At 39.1% G+C, this 13150-nt stretch overlaps 1 long non-coding RNA gene across 1 annotated transcript; it reads right to left on the minus strand.

Moving 5' to 3' along the window:
- Positions 1-1608: 1608 nt before the first annotated feature.
- Positions 1609-12580, minus strand: LOC105096595 (uncharacterized). Its single transcript, XR_837851.3, has 3 exons — positions 12424-12580; positions 6541-6573; positions 1609-1804 (listed from the first exon to the last, which is right to left on the minus strand). It is a non-coding gene; the product is annotated as an uncharacterized LOC105096595 (long non-coding RNA).
- Positions 12581-13150: the final 570 nt, after the last annotated feature.

A 13150-nucleotide genomic window follows, 5' to 3' on the forward strand; every position in this document is an offset into this window, starting at 1 on the left:
TCTCCTTAAACCCAGGGTGATTCCCATGTCGCTACAACCTACACTCTTCTTTACTTCTCTGCATGCTTGGCAAAGAAAGATGGTCCCTTTATTACCAGAGCAGTTTTGCCCCACCCCTGGGTCTTGACCTCACCCAGCCAGGTTGGCCTGAGGTCCTTTCCTTAACATGTTTTCCTACACAGGGGTGGTGGTGATGATGGCGGTCTTCCTTGTCCTTTCCTTTGTAAGACAAAAAAGATCTCTAGGTTTGCAACACCGTATTTGATTTCTTCTTTTGGTCTGCTGTTAGGTGAATGGGCCAGCTCAGGCAAACACTTAAAGTTAGCAAATTCTCTCTTCAGAGCCCCAAGGGCCTGAAACACTCTCATCACCAGGTCCTTGGGGGTTGGCACCCACTCCCTGTCCTAGACAGTTCTTGAGGAAGGCTCTGATCACCTTGTTCCCACTGAGGCAGAGTTGACTGGAGAGATTTTGAGTAGGGAACAAAGGTGGGAGAACACAGGCATGGTTTCCAGACCTCCACATCCAACAAATGTTTATTGAGCAACCCCTGCTTCTGACTAGGCACAGATCAGCAGGTGAATATATAAAAATTCAAATCCAAATCCTGCCCTCGGGAGTGAACATCAGAGGGTGGCTAAGTGCCATTTCTTCACAGCCAATTTCTCCCTCTCTGCTGTTGACTTTGCCACTGATCCAAAAGTAACAAGAGGCTATTACCCCAGCAAAGCCAGCCTCCAACTCTGCGCTGAGGGAAATTGCTAAAGAAGCATGCATTTTATACACTATGGGAAAGAATACATTTGGTCTGTGCATTAAGAAAAAAAACTTACCTTCTCAGTCATCTTCCTCCCAAGTAACTGTTGGGGAACACGCAGCATATCTAAGAAAGAGGTTTTTAAATTCTACTTTCACTCCCTAAAATCACACGTGACACCCCACCGGCAGGGCACTGCCCCAGCAGGCAGCGAGCACAGGCAGCTGTGCTGATGCCATTTCTTTCCCGGTCGGTTTGCAGTGGCCCAGCTGGAAGCTTCGGCCCCCTTGCTGATCACAGCTAAGTGCTGAAGGCCAAGTCTGCTGGGGACTGGCACCTCCTTGAACCTGGCCCGTGGTCTGCATACAGAGACCAAAAACAGTCCCTAAGCGACTTTGGAGCTGCAGGTGGGAGACGCTGTGGACAGGTGGCACGTGCTGTAGCCCAGAGTAGAAGACAATCTTCAAAGATGTGAGTGCTAACAGCAGCCCCATCACAGACTGTGATGTCGCGTTTGTGGGGGGCGGGGAGTGGAGGGAGTCAGGAGTGGAGGGCTAGCGGGTGGGAACGTGTGAGAGTCAGAGGAATTCAGAGAGCAATGCTATACACCACGCCCTTCGGAGGGGTCTGGGGATGATCAAGTGAGAAAAAGCCTATGAATTCTTCCTAAATGTTTAAAAAAAACTTTTTTTGCTATTCAAATGTAAGATGTCATTGTAGCAAGAAGATGCCAGCTGTTTTCAACATGAATGGATTTTACGCAAAAGCTCTATAGCTAGAGGCGATCTGGAAGCACCTCAGCCTCAGCTTCGCGCTCTCCCGTCATGAGTCTTAGACCCCGAGTGCTCCCCTTTCTCCCGACTTTTATTTCTCAATTGGTTTACAATTTACAGATGTCGCTCCTGATGCTCTCTTGTCCATCACATCCTGGGACCAGAAGTCAGAGTACTTTGTGCAGGACGTCCTGTGTACCTGGCTGCCCTATGACCACTTCTAAATTTGTCTTCTCTTCCCCCATCCTTTTCTTTCCTGTTCCCCTTCTGGTCCCTAAAAAAGTGAAACAGTATAGTGAGAGCAGAGAATTTGAAATAGGTCTGAATTCTAGCAATGTCTCTTCTAGATGAGTGGTTTAACCACACTATCTAATCTCTCTGAACTTCAGATTCTTCATCCGAAAAAAAAATGAATAAATAAATAAAGAGTAAGAAGAGCAGTCCCTGTCTTGCTGGCTGCTGTGAGGTCCACAACATAGGAAAAGTTTTGGGGGCGATGCTGCGCTCAGCGTTGGTTTGCTGCTACCTAACCCTGTTCCCACCCCTCCATCTAGTTGCGCCCCTCTGATCTGTGGAACAATTGCTTACCATTTTAGGGAGCCCTGAGCTTTTCAAAATCTGGTCCCTTGACCCCAGATTAAGAATATCTCTTCCCAATCTCCTTTTCACAGTTGAGAGGAATCTCTATGCATATAAAGAGGTTGTATAGTTGGCTTCATTCAACTACAATAACAAAAATTCACCTCCAAAATCCATGCTGACACTTTGGGTGAGTTACCAGACCAACCTGTGCCCACGTTCCAACAACAGGATTCTGTGATGATTAAATGAGTCAATACATGCAAACTACTAAAAATATTTCCTGGCAGATAGTAAGCATTCAGTAAGTGTGAATTATTATTAGCAGTAGCGGTGATAGTAGCATTCCCTGAGTGCCAAAGGGCTTCCAATAAGGCAAATGTCTAATCTCCAGCATTCTGTGCTGCCTTTAAAATAAAATAAAGACTTTCTCTCTTTTAAAGCTATCATCTCCACCTGCATCTTACCATCTCATCTTAAGGAGTAAAGTCCTGAGAGATGGCAAGCAGGAGAAGTTACAGTGGAAAGTTCATGAAGCTAAAAAAGTCAAGACAATCAGGCCTTAATGAGTACTCTGCCACGAACTAGCTGTGTAACGGTGGGCAAACAGCCTTGCCTTTAGGAGTGTTTTAGTGGCTTCCTCATTGTTTTATCTACTTTCTCTGGAAGATGTCTTCCAGCTCTAACACAATGACTACAAAATGAGGGGAGGCATTTGCTAGGCTCAGACAACCTCCCTCTTTCCTAGTGCTTCACATTTGGCTGACTTCCTTGAACCTGACACTGGAAAAAGAAACTCAGAACATTTTAATTTATGGCCCAAACAGAAAGTACTCTTAATTAAAATTTAGAAGCCAGTTCCAGGCAATGTCTGGAAGTAAGCCCAGAAAGAAAGAAAGATTATGATATAACCAAATAAACCTATAAAAGTTTTTAAAAATGGTTGAAGAGAAATCAATGTATATCTATGTAAACCAATATAAAGGTCATATGGGGATAAAAGAGGGTACAACAAACTGACTTGCGCATGCAGCCTCGGCTCAGCCGTGACCTTCTAAGTTGTCAAGGACACATACGTTATCAGTGACTCTTTTACTTTTTACCTTGCAGAGTTATCTCTAAAGAGGAACATATGACAAAACAGAGAGTAATGTGTTTCCTAGAGAGAGTTCTAGTTACAGGAGATACGAGGAAATGTTTGGAACAATAGATATGTGTATTATCTTGATTTCAATGGTGGTTTTAAGGGTGTACCTGTCACATGTGCATTTCAGAATGGCCATCATTAAAAAGTCCACAGGTGATAAATGCTGGAGATGGTGTGGAGAAAAGGGAGCCCTCTTACATTGTTAGTGGGAATATAAATTGGTGCAGACACTATGAAAAACAGTATGGAGAGTCCTCAAAAAACTACAAATAGACTTACCATGTGATCCAGCAACCCCATTACTGGGTGTGTATCTGGAGAAAACTAATCCAAAAAGGTACATGCACCCCAATGTTCATAGCAGCACTATTTACAATAGCCAAGACATGGAAGCAAACTAAATGTCCATTGAAAGATGACTGGATAAAGAAGTTTGATATATATAATTGAATACTACTCAGCCATAAAAAAGAAAGAAAGAATGCCATTTGCAGCAACATGGATGGACCTAGAGATTATAATACTAAGTGAAGTCAGACAGAGAAAGACAAATATCATATGATATCACTTATATGTGGAATCTTAAAAAAAATGACAAATATGAACTTATTTACAAAACAGAAACAGACACACAGACACAGAAAACAAACGTATGGTTACCAAAGGCTGGGAGAGAGGGATAAATGAGGAGTTTGGGATTTGTAGATACAAACTACTATATATAAAATAGATAAAAAATAAGGACCTACTGTGTAGCAAAGGGAACTATATTCACTATCTTATAATAACTTATAATGAAAAAGAATATGAAAAGAATATATATGTATAACTTATTCACTATGCTGTACACCAGAACTGGCACAACATTGTAAACCAACTACACTTCAATAGAAACAAAATAAACAAACCAAACCAAACAAACAAACCATATAATGCAGAAGCTTAGGAATGCACTTGACAAAGCTCTACAGAAAGTAGCAGCAAGGCAGAGGAACAAGGCAGTTTTATTTTATAGTTATGTAAAACTGAATGTAACTCAGCATTGGTAGAGCTGTTTGTTTAACGATTGTTGAGAAGACTTATAAATATGTATCACACATATGCTTTTTGTTATGAGAGGGACTAATAAAATAATACATGCGAATGGGCTTTGTAAAGTATAAAGCATGGATAACACTAAGCACCAAGTATCCTTTAGTACAGCTCAGAAGAACTAATGGCGAGGTACAAAATGTATCCATGTTGTAGAAGGCATAAGAAGTAGTGGGGAAAAAATAAGAAAATGAAAAGAAATAGAATATAGAAATCAAAAGGGGTCTGAGCGTTTTTATAGCTTATTGCTGGGGCATTTAAAAAGAGTCACATGAGCCAAAGAGCTTCCAAGCGGATAATATATATTAACAGTCTTTGTAAATTATAATGCACCACACAAATGTTTATTTTGAATTATATATATATGTGTGTGTGTGTGCGTGCGTGTGTCAATGTGTGTATCACCTCATTATTTGTATGTTTATGTGTTTATGTTTTTGTTGTTATATGCTTTACCATTTTGACTTCTATGTAAGGTCAGAAGCCTGGCTCCATGGTGCCGTCTGAGCATCAATCTATAGCTACTCTGAATACTAAAGATGGTTTTACGTTATGTTGATCAAGTCAGAAGCTACTGTTTTGCAAAAGGGACTGTGTGATCTGCCTTTAGACTGAATTGAAGAATCCATGTATTAGAGCAGCTCCAACTCATTTCATGCTGCAATGAATTAAAGACAGATTTAAATTATTTCTTTGACTGGCTATGCTCTCTTCAAAGAACTCTTCTGCTCCCACATCCAGCCCTTGTTGATGAGGACATCATCTCGTTGACCACAGTGGTTAGTTTGGGAGTGGGCACATAATCCAGGCTGGACCAAGGAGGTTCATGTCTGAGTTTTTGATGTAATTATTGATAATAAAGTGACTTCTTTTCACTGGAGCTGCCAGGTGATAAGCTTGAAGCCGCTGGTGGCTACCATAAAAGGAGAACAGGAAAGCCAGCCTAGAGATGAATAAGTAGTATTTTCCTGTCAATATTTGAGCTGCTGGATCCAATCACTCCTGAAGCCAGATGTATCATTGTATTTTGCAGGTGCATGTCAATAATTCTTGTATTTATTAAATGAATTGGAGCTGGGTTCTGCTGCTTGCAACCAACAAAGGCTTATCAATATAACAGGAAAGACTTAAAATGCAGGTCTCGCATAAGCTGTGGATTTCACTACTGGTGCCATTTCCTCAAGTTCTCTTCCTACCCAAGTATCAAGGAAAAGCTAGTTTTCAAAACAGTAATATTTACCTTTGGGAGTCTTAAAGATCTTGGCCAAAAATTTAGGGCTAGAAGAACTCGAAACTGACTACAACCACTGTCAAAGAGATAAGCCTAGTAAAAATTCTGGAGCAATGCATATTCCGATGCCTTCCTTTGGACAGAATGCAAACTACAAGGCAGTGCATATTAGCTTAGGTAATTTTTAGTTCTTTTTATCCAGTCTAGCAAATGAAGTTACTCATCTACATTGACCATGTCTTCTCTTACCACCTTGAAGAGAAAAGTTGTTCATATTTTGGTGGAAATTCTCTAAAGATTTATACAGTCACCATTATGCAGTCACCATGAAGAATATTCCTGGGGCCAGGCTGGGGATGAGGAACTCTGGTCTGTGCATGTCATCATAGTCCACACAGTGAGGACCAGAAGGAAAATTAACATTTCTTACATTTCCTTATTGTGTTAAATGAGCTTCTAAAATAGTTACACAAAGAATCATATCCTGATATAGTAAAATTTTCATCTCTCTGGAATACATACATAAAATATAGTATTCAGTACATTGTCCATCTCAGAAATTCTCCAAATAAGAAGATATTCCTTTAAATCTGTTTGGTAAGCTGGCTACACATTAGCCAATAGGAAGTCCACATCCCTGTCATACTGGGCCAAGAAGAAATATTCAAGCTAATTTATGCTACAGAAATCTCACTTGTATAGATTTTACTGGAATCAATTCTTCACAGAGAAGAAATTAAAACAGTTTTTCTAAATCAATATGAATTCTCAGGCCTGAAACTTTCCTGAATTTAGAAAATGTGAACTATTCTTTGAATACAAATTAAACTACTTGCCAGGAGGTTGTGAAATATTAACTCATCGTGCTACACATACATACCAAGTACACGTACACACACACATAAATTTTTAAGAGTAATTGACATCTACAGGCTACTCACATTTACTTATCCATGCTTACCTCTGGGTCTTCATCAATTTCTCCTGTTGTTTTCTGTCAGGAAGGAATAAAAACACGAGTACTTGCCTGCAGCCAATTCTTTATATTCCATTTATTTTGCTATCTCAATCAACTGTTTTTTGCTGCTGCAATTCAATAACCAAATATAAGGCAATTTTCTGCATTGTAACAAGAGTGATCCAATTCCACTGTTTATGTGTTCAAATTAATTTGACAGTTTTTTTTTCTAGTTATTCAACTTTTAAAATAATGAAACACACGGTCTCCTGAGTGACTGGCCAATAATAGGCATTAAGTCCATTTCCGGACAAGATATACACTGAATAGAAATGCAGCCTTGAATTTTTTTTTTCTATTAGAAATGCATTTTAAAAGCGTAAGAGAAATAAAATAATGAGTTCTGGCTTAAATATTCAAGGAAAGAGGGGGATTGACTTTGGTGTTGGTAGATGACTGCAACAAGGAGAGAGGGTGTAGGGCGTGCATCTCCAAGCTGGTGGATTTCAGGAGGGAAGGAGAACAGATCTGGAAGTGAAAATGGGAAGGAGACACACCACCCCATCTAAGGAGCCGGTGGGATGAGACCTATGGACATTAGAACCAGACTTCAGTCAATGCAAGAAGGTGGAGGGGACATTCATAACAGGTCCTGAAGATTGGGCAGTTTTGCTGACAACAGACCTTGAGCTTCAGAAAGCACAGTTCATTAGTTTTAGGAGCTGAGAGGGCTGGGATAAGGTCATAAGGGGAATGTGGGAGCCTGTTGGGGACAAGAAGGAGAGCTGGGGGCGTCCTGGGCATCTCCCAGTGACTGATCTAAACAGAGCAGAGGGAGCAGTTCTTCCTTAACTTCTGTGATGTGTTAATAAAAGTATTTTACGAATTAAAGTTTCCTGTTCTTCAACAGGCTTCTAAATACTGACTTTTGTTTGGGAAATGCACATTGAAAAGATGATTTTCTACTAACAGAGATGTACAGGGACAGCACAGAAAAGTTGTGAAAAAGGTAAAAATGACTCAGACAGAGGTCCATGAACTTTTTGTGTAAGAAAGAAGGGAAAATAAGAAAAAAAATGGGTATGTGTCTTAAATGTTCATTTATTTTTCCAAAAAGAAACATGGGCAAGATCAATTAAAAGCTAATAAAAATGGTTGCCTGCAAGAGATGGGTAGTCATGGACTGACAGGGTTAGGCATGGGAATGAGACTTCTCTGAGTATACCCTCTTACATCATTTTACATTTTCAATCATACATGTGTTACACATAATCAAAAAAATGTAACATTAAGTTAAAAATATTCTTAAACTGAAACATTGAATACCAACAAGACTAAGTGGATCTAGCTTTGTATCAAATTGACAACATAACCGCAAAGAACAGAGTGTTAATTTAAACAACTTTTGAACGTGGTTCTCTAGCTGTGCCTCCTAAGGAGACAATAATCTAAAGGTAAAAAGAATAAAGACATCTTGAACTGCATTTAGTTGATTTTTTGTTGATCATGGTCTTGATATAGTAATTCTGAAACCATTCTGTGTGTATTGAAAGATAGAATTAATGTTTTAAGTGCATCAATATTTGGAGAACCAGGGTTTTGACTGTAGGTGAAGGAGAATAGACACATGCAATGGGATGAGGTGATTAAAAAAAATGACACGAAGGCATGGATTATAAATACTGGTATTTATTTATAATACATTTCTTCAGCTCTCTCCACTTGTAGGACTTAGAGGCAATGAAGCCGTGGCTGCAATGAGCATGCCTAGTTGTCAGATCTTGATTACTTAATGCCATTCTCCACCCTAGACCTCCTTGGAGAAATAAACAGCTGATTCCAGGTATGGAGCAGGGTCAAAAAACAGCCTGTGTTACGCCAAAAAATAAGGAAATACTCACAGAATTGTGGGGACATATCAGAAGGACAGGAGCAGCCCTGAAGGGGCTCCCACAGGCCAAATTTGTCATATGTCAATGACATGTTATTTGACACGTGATTTGACATATGTCAATATCATAAAAGACCTGGGCAAGAATCAGGTGGGGAGGGGAGGGCAGTGATAAATGTTCTAGAATAAAGGGAAGTAAAGAAACATGGCAACTAGACACAACACATGATCCTGGGTTGGATACTGAATTTTTTAAATAATAAAAAGAAAAAGAAAAGAAAAGGAAAACACAGCTATAGGGAACATTTAGGAGAAATTTGAGGATTTTTTCATATTGACTGTAGTTTTGTATAATACTATTATATATGTTCAATTTTGTGGTTGTGACCGTGGCACTGTGATTATTTGGGAGAATGTTCCTGTTCTTTGGGTTGAAGTATTCAGTTATGACATGTTATGATGCCTGGAGTATTCGAATGGTCCAGCAAAATTAAAAACAGAAACAGAGAAATAAAAAGGCAAATGTAACAAAATGTGAACAATAGAGGAATCTAGCTGACATGTACATGGGTGCTCATTGTTAAACTGTCTGTAGATTTGACATTCTTCAAAATAAAAAAGTTAGGAAAGAAAACCTCAACTCTTCATGTTGGTAAGTCTTACATTTCAGCTCAACTTAAGAAACGCTATGTGCCAGCACCCTTCACAAACCTCTTGAGTAGATTTTGTGATTTCTCCTAATTGACCAACATTGTTTTCATAAGCTGACAAGATTGTTTCTGGTTAAATTGCAGAGAAGAGTCATGGAAAAGAAAACTGGCATATGTGATCCAAAAGTGGAAAATTTCGTCTGTTAAAATATTAGTTTATTTCATGTCTTTGTTGTGCCCAGCAAGCTATGCCACTTAGTTATTTTTAATCCCAGTAAGAGAAAATTTACATTTATTTTAGAAGGATGAGTGACAGTGACCCCAGGAAGGTTCGTCCTTACCGGTTTATATCTCTAGTCAATCTGCATTTTGTAGTGTTTAAATATGTTTTAGAATTCTTAGCCTGAGGATAAAAGTCCCTTTAAACATTAGATGGCAAGTTGAAAGATTGATAACACTGTTGTATTTCAAATATACATGCTCATTTGGAACTTGAATTTTATTATGAGAATGGATAAGGGGAAGAAGAGTCACGTTGGAGTGATTTAAAAGTAGCTTCCAGAAAACTCTCTTTTATTTAAAAAATGTGTGTCCTGAATGTCCATTGTGCATCCGTACATTTCCTTTTTTTCACATTTCTGTTTTGCCACAAGTTGAAGAGCAGAAGCCCTGCTGGAGCACGTGATTTAGAAGGAAAATGTAGTCCCTTTCTCAGCTAGATGGTTGACCTAGTTGAAGTTTCTTGCAAAGGCTTTTAATACCAAGGTGCTCCTGAGTCTAGAAGGGGAGACAGGGGCAGAGCTCAAAGAAGCTCACGAGGCCTTTACTCTGAGTACTTGCTCCTTGCAGTGTGGACCACACCATCAGCACCGCTGAGGACTCTATGAGAAATGCAGGGTCTCAGGCCTCCCTCCAGAACTTCTGCATCAGAATCTACATTTTAACAGGACCCCCAAGATCATACACCTATTAAAGTTTGAGACTCACTTTTCTGAAAGAAGTGTCTCTCTGCATTAGCTGCTGAGCCATGGAATCCCCTAGGGAAACAGAACTACTGATGCCTGCTGTGATGGGCTGTGTTGTGTCCCTCCACGGGATGTGCTGAAGTCCTAACCTCTGATGCCTGCGAATGGGACCTGATTTGAAATAGGGTCTTTGCAGATCTAACCCAGTTAAGAAGAGTCGTATTGGGTTAGGGTGGGCCCTAAATCCAGCTGTTGTTTTGTAAGAGAAAGGAAAGGGTTGTTTGGATACAGAGACACAGAGGAGACACAGGGAAGGAGGGCATGTGAAGGTAGAGGCAGAGATTGGAGTGACGCAACGGCAAGTCAAGGAAAGCCAAGGGTCTCTGGCAACCACCAGCATCTCGAAGAAGCCAGGAAGGACCTTCCTCTAGAGCCTGGAGAGAGAGCACGGCCCTGCCAACACTCTGACTTCAGGTTGCTGTGAGAGAATACACTTCTATCCTTTGTCAACAGATTTACAGTAATTTGTTATGGCAGCCCGAAGAAATGAATACACTTGTGTCTCACCTCCAGAAATTTGGATTTAATTATTCTGGGATATGTCTTGGGCATTGGGATTCTGCAAAGCTCTGTGATTCTAACATGCATCCAAGTTTAAGACTCACTGCTCAAAATGTTCAGAGAAGATGACACAGTAGTTTTCTACCTAACTCTGAGAAACAGTCAAAGGAACTGGGAAAGAATTTTTAAAATTTTAACTTACGGAAGATGAAAGTGTGTTTGTTAAAATTATGCTCAAAATAGTAGACATAATATATAAAATATAAAAATATATAGTATATAATATATAAAAATAATATATAAAATACATAATATATAAAAATATTATATTTGATACATAATATATAAAACATATATATGAAAACACCTACTATTTGCTGTGCTTTGAAGACTAATGAAGTATTTTGATAGAAAACGTAATTCAATAAAACTAGGTTGATTCACTTCATTATAACAGGGTTTTTGATTATTACAAGGCCAGGCCCCACCATCCATTCACTAACAGAATAGTATTTCGGAGAAAAGAAATAGTGTGTTATATCCTGTCCTTGCAAAGTTATCCTCCAAAAGCGACAGCAAATGTCCTGTCTCACAGTTCCAATCTTTTCCACATTTGTGAAATTTAACTTGATCTGAGAATTTAGCTAGAAACATTTTCAAGTACAATATTTATTATTTACAGGAACTTTATAGGAACATTGAAGAGACTCTATTAAATGTGTTATAAACCATATGTTATTATTAGAAAAGAAAGAATTTTAAACAGCTAACCTGATTCGCACCACACAGCAGTGAGTTAGTAGTTTGCCTGTGGACTGAAAAGCATGTGAAAAATAAAGCTGCAATTCTCTTCTACCAAATCTTCAGAGTATTTGGCAGAGAATTTGATTATGCATATGTCATATATAGGCAGTTCCACACAGACTTATGAAGTGTCCACTCTCTGATCTGGATCAAGTATAAAACTATAGAAAACTATCTGAAAAGATTGTTATGTATTAGATAGTAAAATTATGAGTGGATTTTTAAAAAACTCACACTTCATTATACTCACCCATGTTTTCTAGTTTTTCTACCATAAATAAATAGAACATTTTTCATTTTAAAAATAATGGTTGTTTTTAATTTTTTATAGACGGGTTAAAATGACTTTCAGTGGAAGAGAAAAGGCCAACCCATTTTTAACCTGGGAAATCTCATCATCACTCGTCCTGCTCATAACCACTAAGCTACTACTCTTATGAAAGTCTCGTCTTGACCGGAGCTCCCAAGAGAAGAAGCATGGGAGATGGAGACTCAGTGATGATGTCGATCATGTTTAACATGATGATTAAATCTGGGGTGAACAGACCTTACAAAAGGTACGTGAGGAGATAAACATTCACCATGAGTTTCTAAGTCATGCCAAAAAACTCTGCCTGCAATAAGCTTATATTTAGCCATAGGTGTTAAAGACTGAGAAAAAATGCACCGAGTGGTGACTCATCCCCAGCCCAAGATTATTGCCACTTCCATACACTATATCTGTAGGGAACCTTCTGAACTCCCGTAGAGAAAAGCCAAAGAAAACTAACAGCAAGTCAATAAATTAATACATCTAAATCCTGTCATTATGACTCAGTAGAGAGGGACGCATGGACAAACAACAAAATCCATGTTGTATATTAGCAGCCGAGAAAGGGAAGGAAGTTACATTTAATCAAACACTTGATCATGCAAGGCAACACAGTAGAAACTTTGTATAGGAAAGCTTATTCAGTTATAATAAATGCCATATGAAGTAGATAATAAAAGCCAAGCTCAGAGAAGCTTAACTCACCCATGATCACAAATTTAAGTGCCAGAACCATGTCTTCATACCACACTTTCTGATTTCTAGTCCAGAAAAGGCATGGCTTTTGAGCTCAGAATGTGATAGTGTGCATGAAGGGTGAAGGATGAGGATTCCCACAGGGTTCCGTTTAACGTTCGGTTGAACAGAAATCGCTGAACTGAAAAAATGTCGAGAAAAAAAAAAAAAAACAGGTTAAAGAAAATGGGAGTGTAAGAAAGGGCAAAAGTGAGATAATGAATAAGCAGTTAAAAGGCTGAAAAGGCAAATTAGAAAGAGCAGCATGACTAAGTTTTGGAAAGCAGTAAGTTAACTACGAGGTATCAAGTCAATTCACTGTAGAAACAAGAAAGAACAGAAGGGGATCTGTGGTTAGCGTGTGGGGTGGGTGCTTATTGGTAAGTAATTCTGAGAGTCTTCAAAGTCCCACATTTCCACATAAACACTGCCTTTTATTCCTGGTGACTGCAGGAGGCAGTGTAGAGGATTCCACAACCTATAATGTATGAGAAAGAGTGTACAGTTGAGAGGAGCTCATTTGCCCCACAGAAGTCTAGGCGTTAACGGGATTTGGTACCATCAGGCATCAGAGAAGGCAAGAGTGAGATACAATGATGAAACATGCATCAAACAAGAAAGAGGTAGGAACTTCTTCAACGTGATGAATGGCATCCATGAACATACATGCACCCAACACCATATAAAATGATGGAAA

This window comes from Camelus dromedarius, chromosome 34 (assembly GCF_036321535.1).
Source record: "Camelus dromedarius isolate mCamDro1 chromosome 34, mCamDro1.pat, whole genome shotgun sequence".
NCBI classification, from domain to species: domain Eukaryota; kingdom Metazoa; phylum Chordata; class Mammalia; order Artiodactyla; family Camelidae; genus Camelus; species Camelus dromedarius.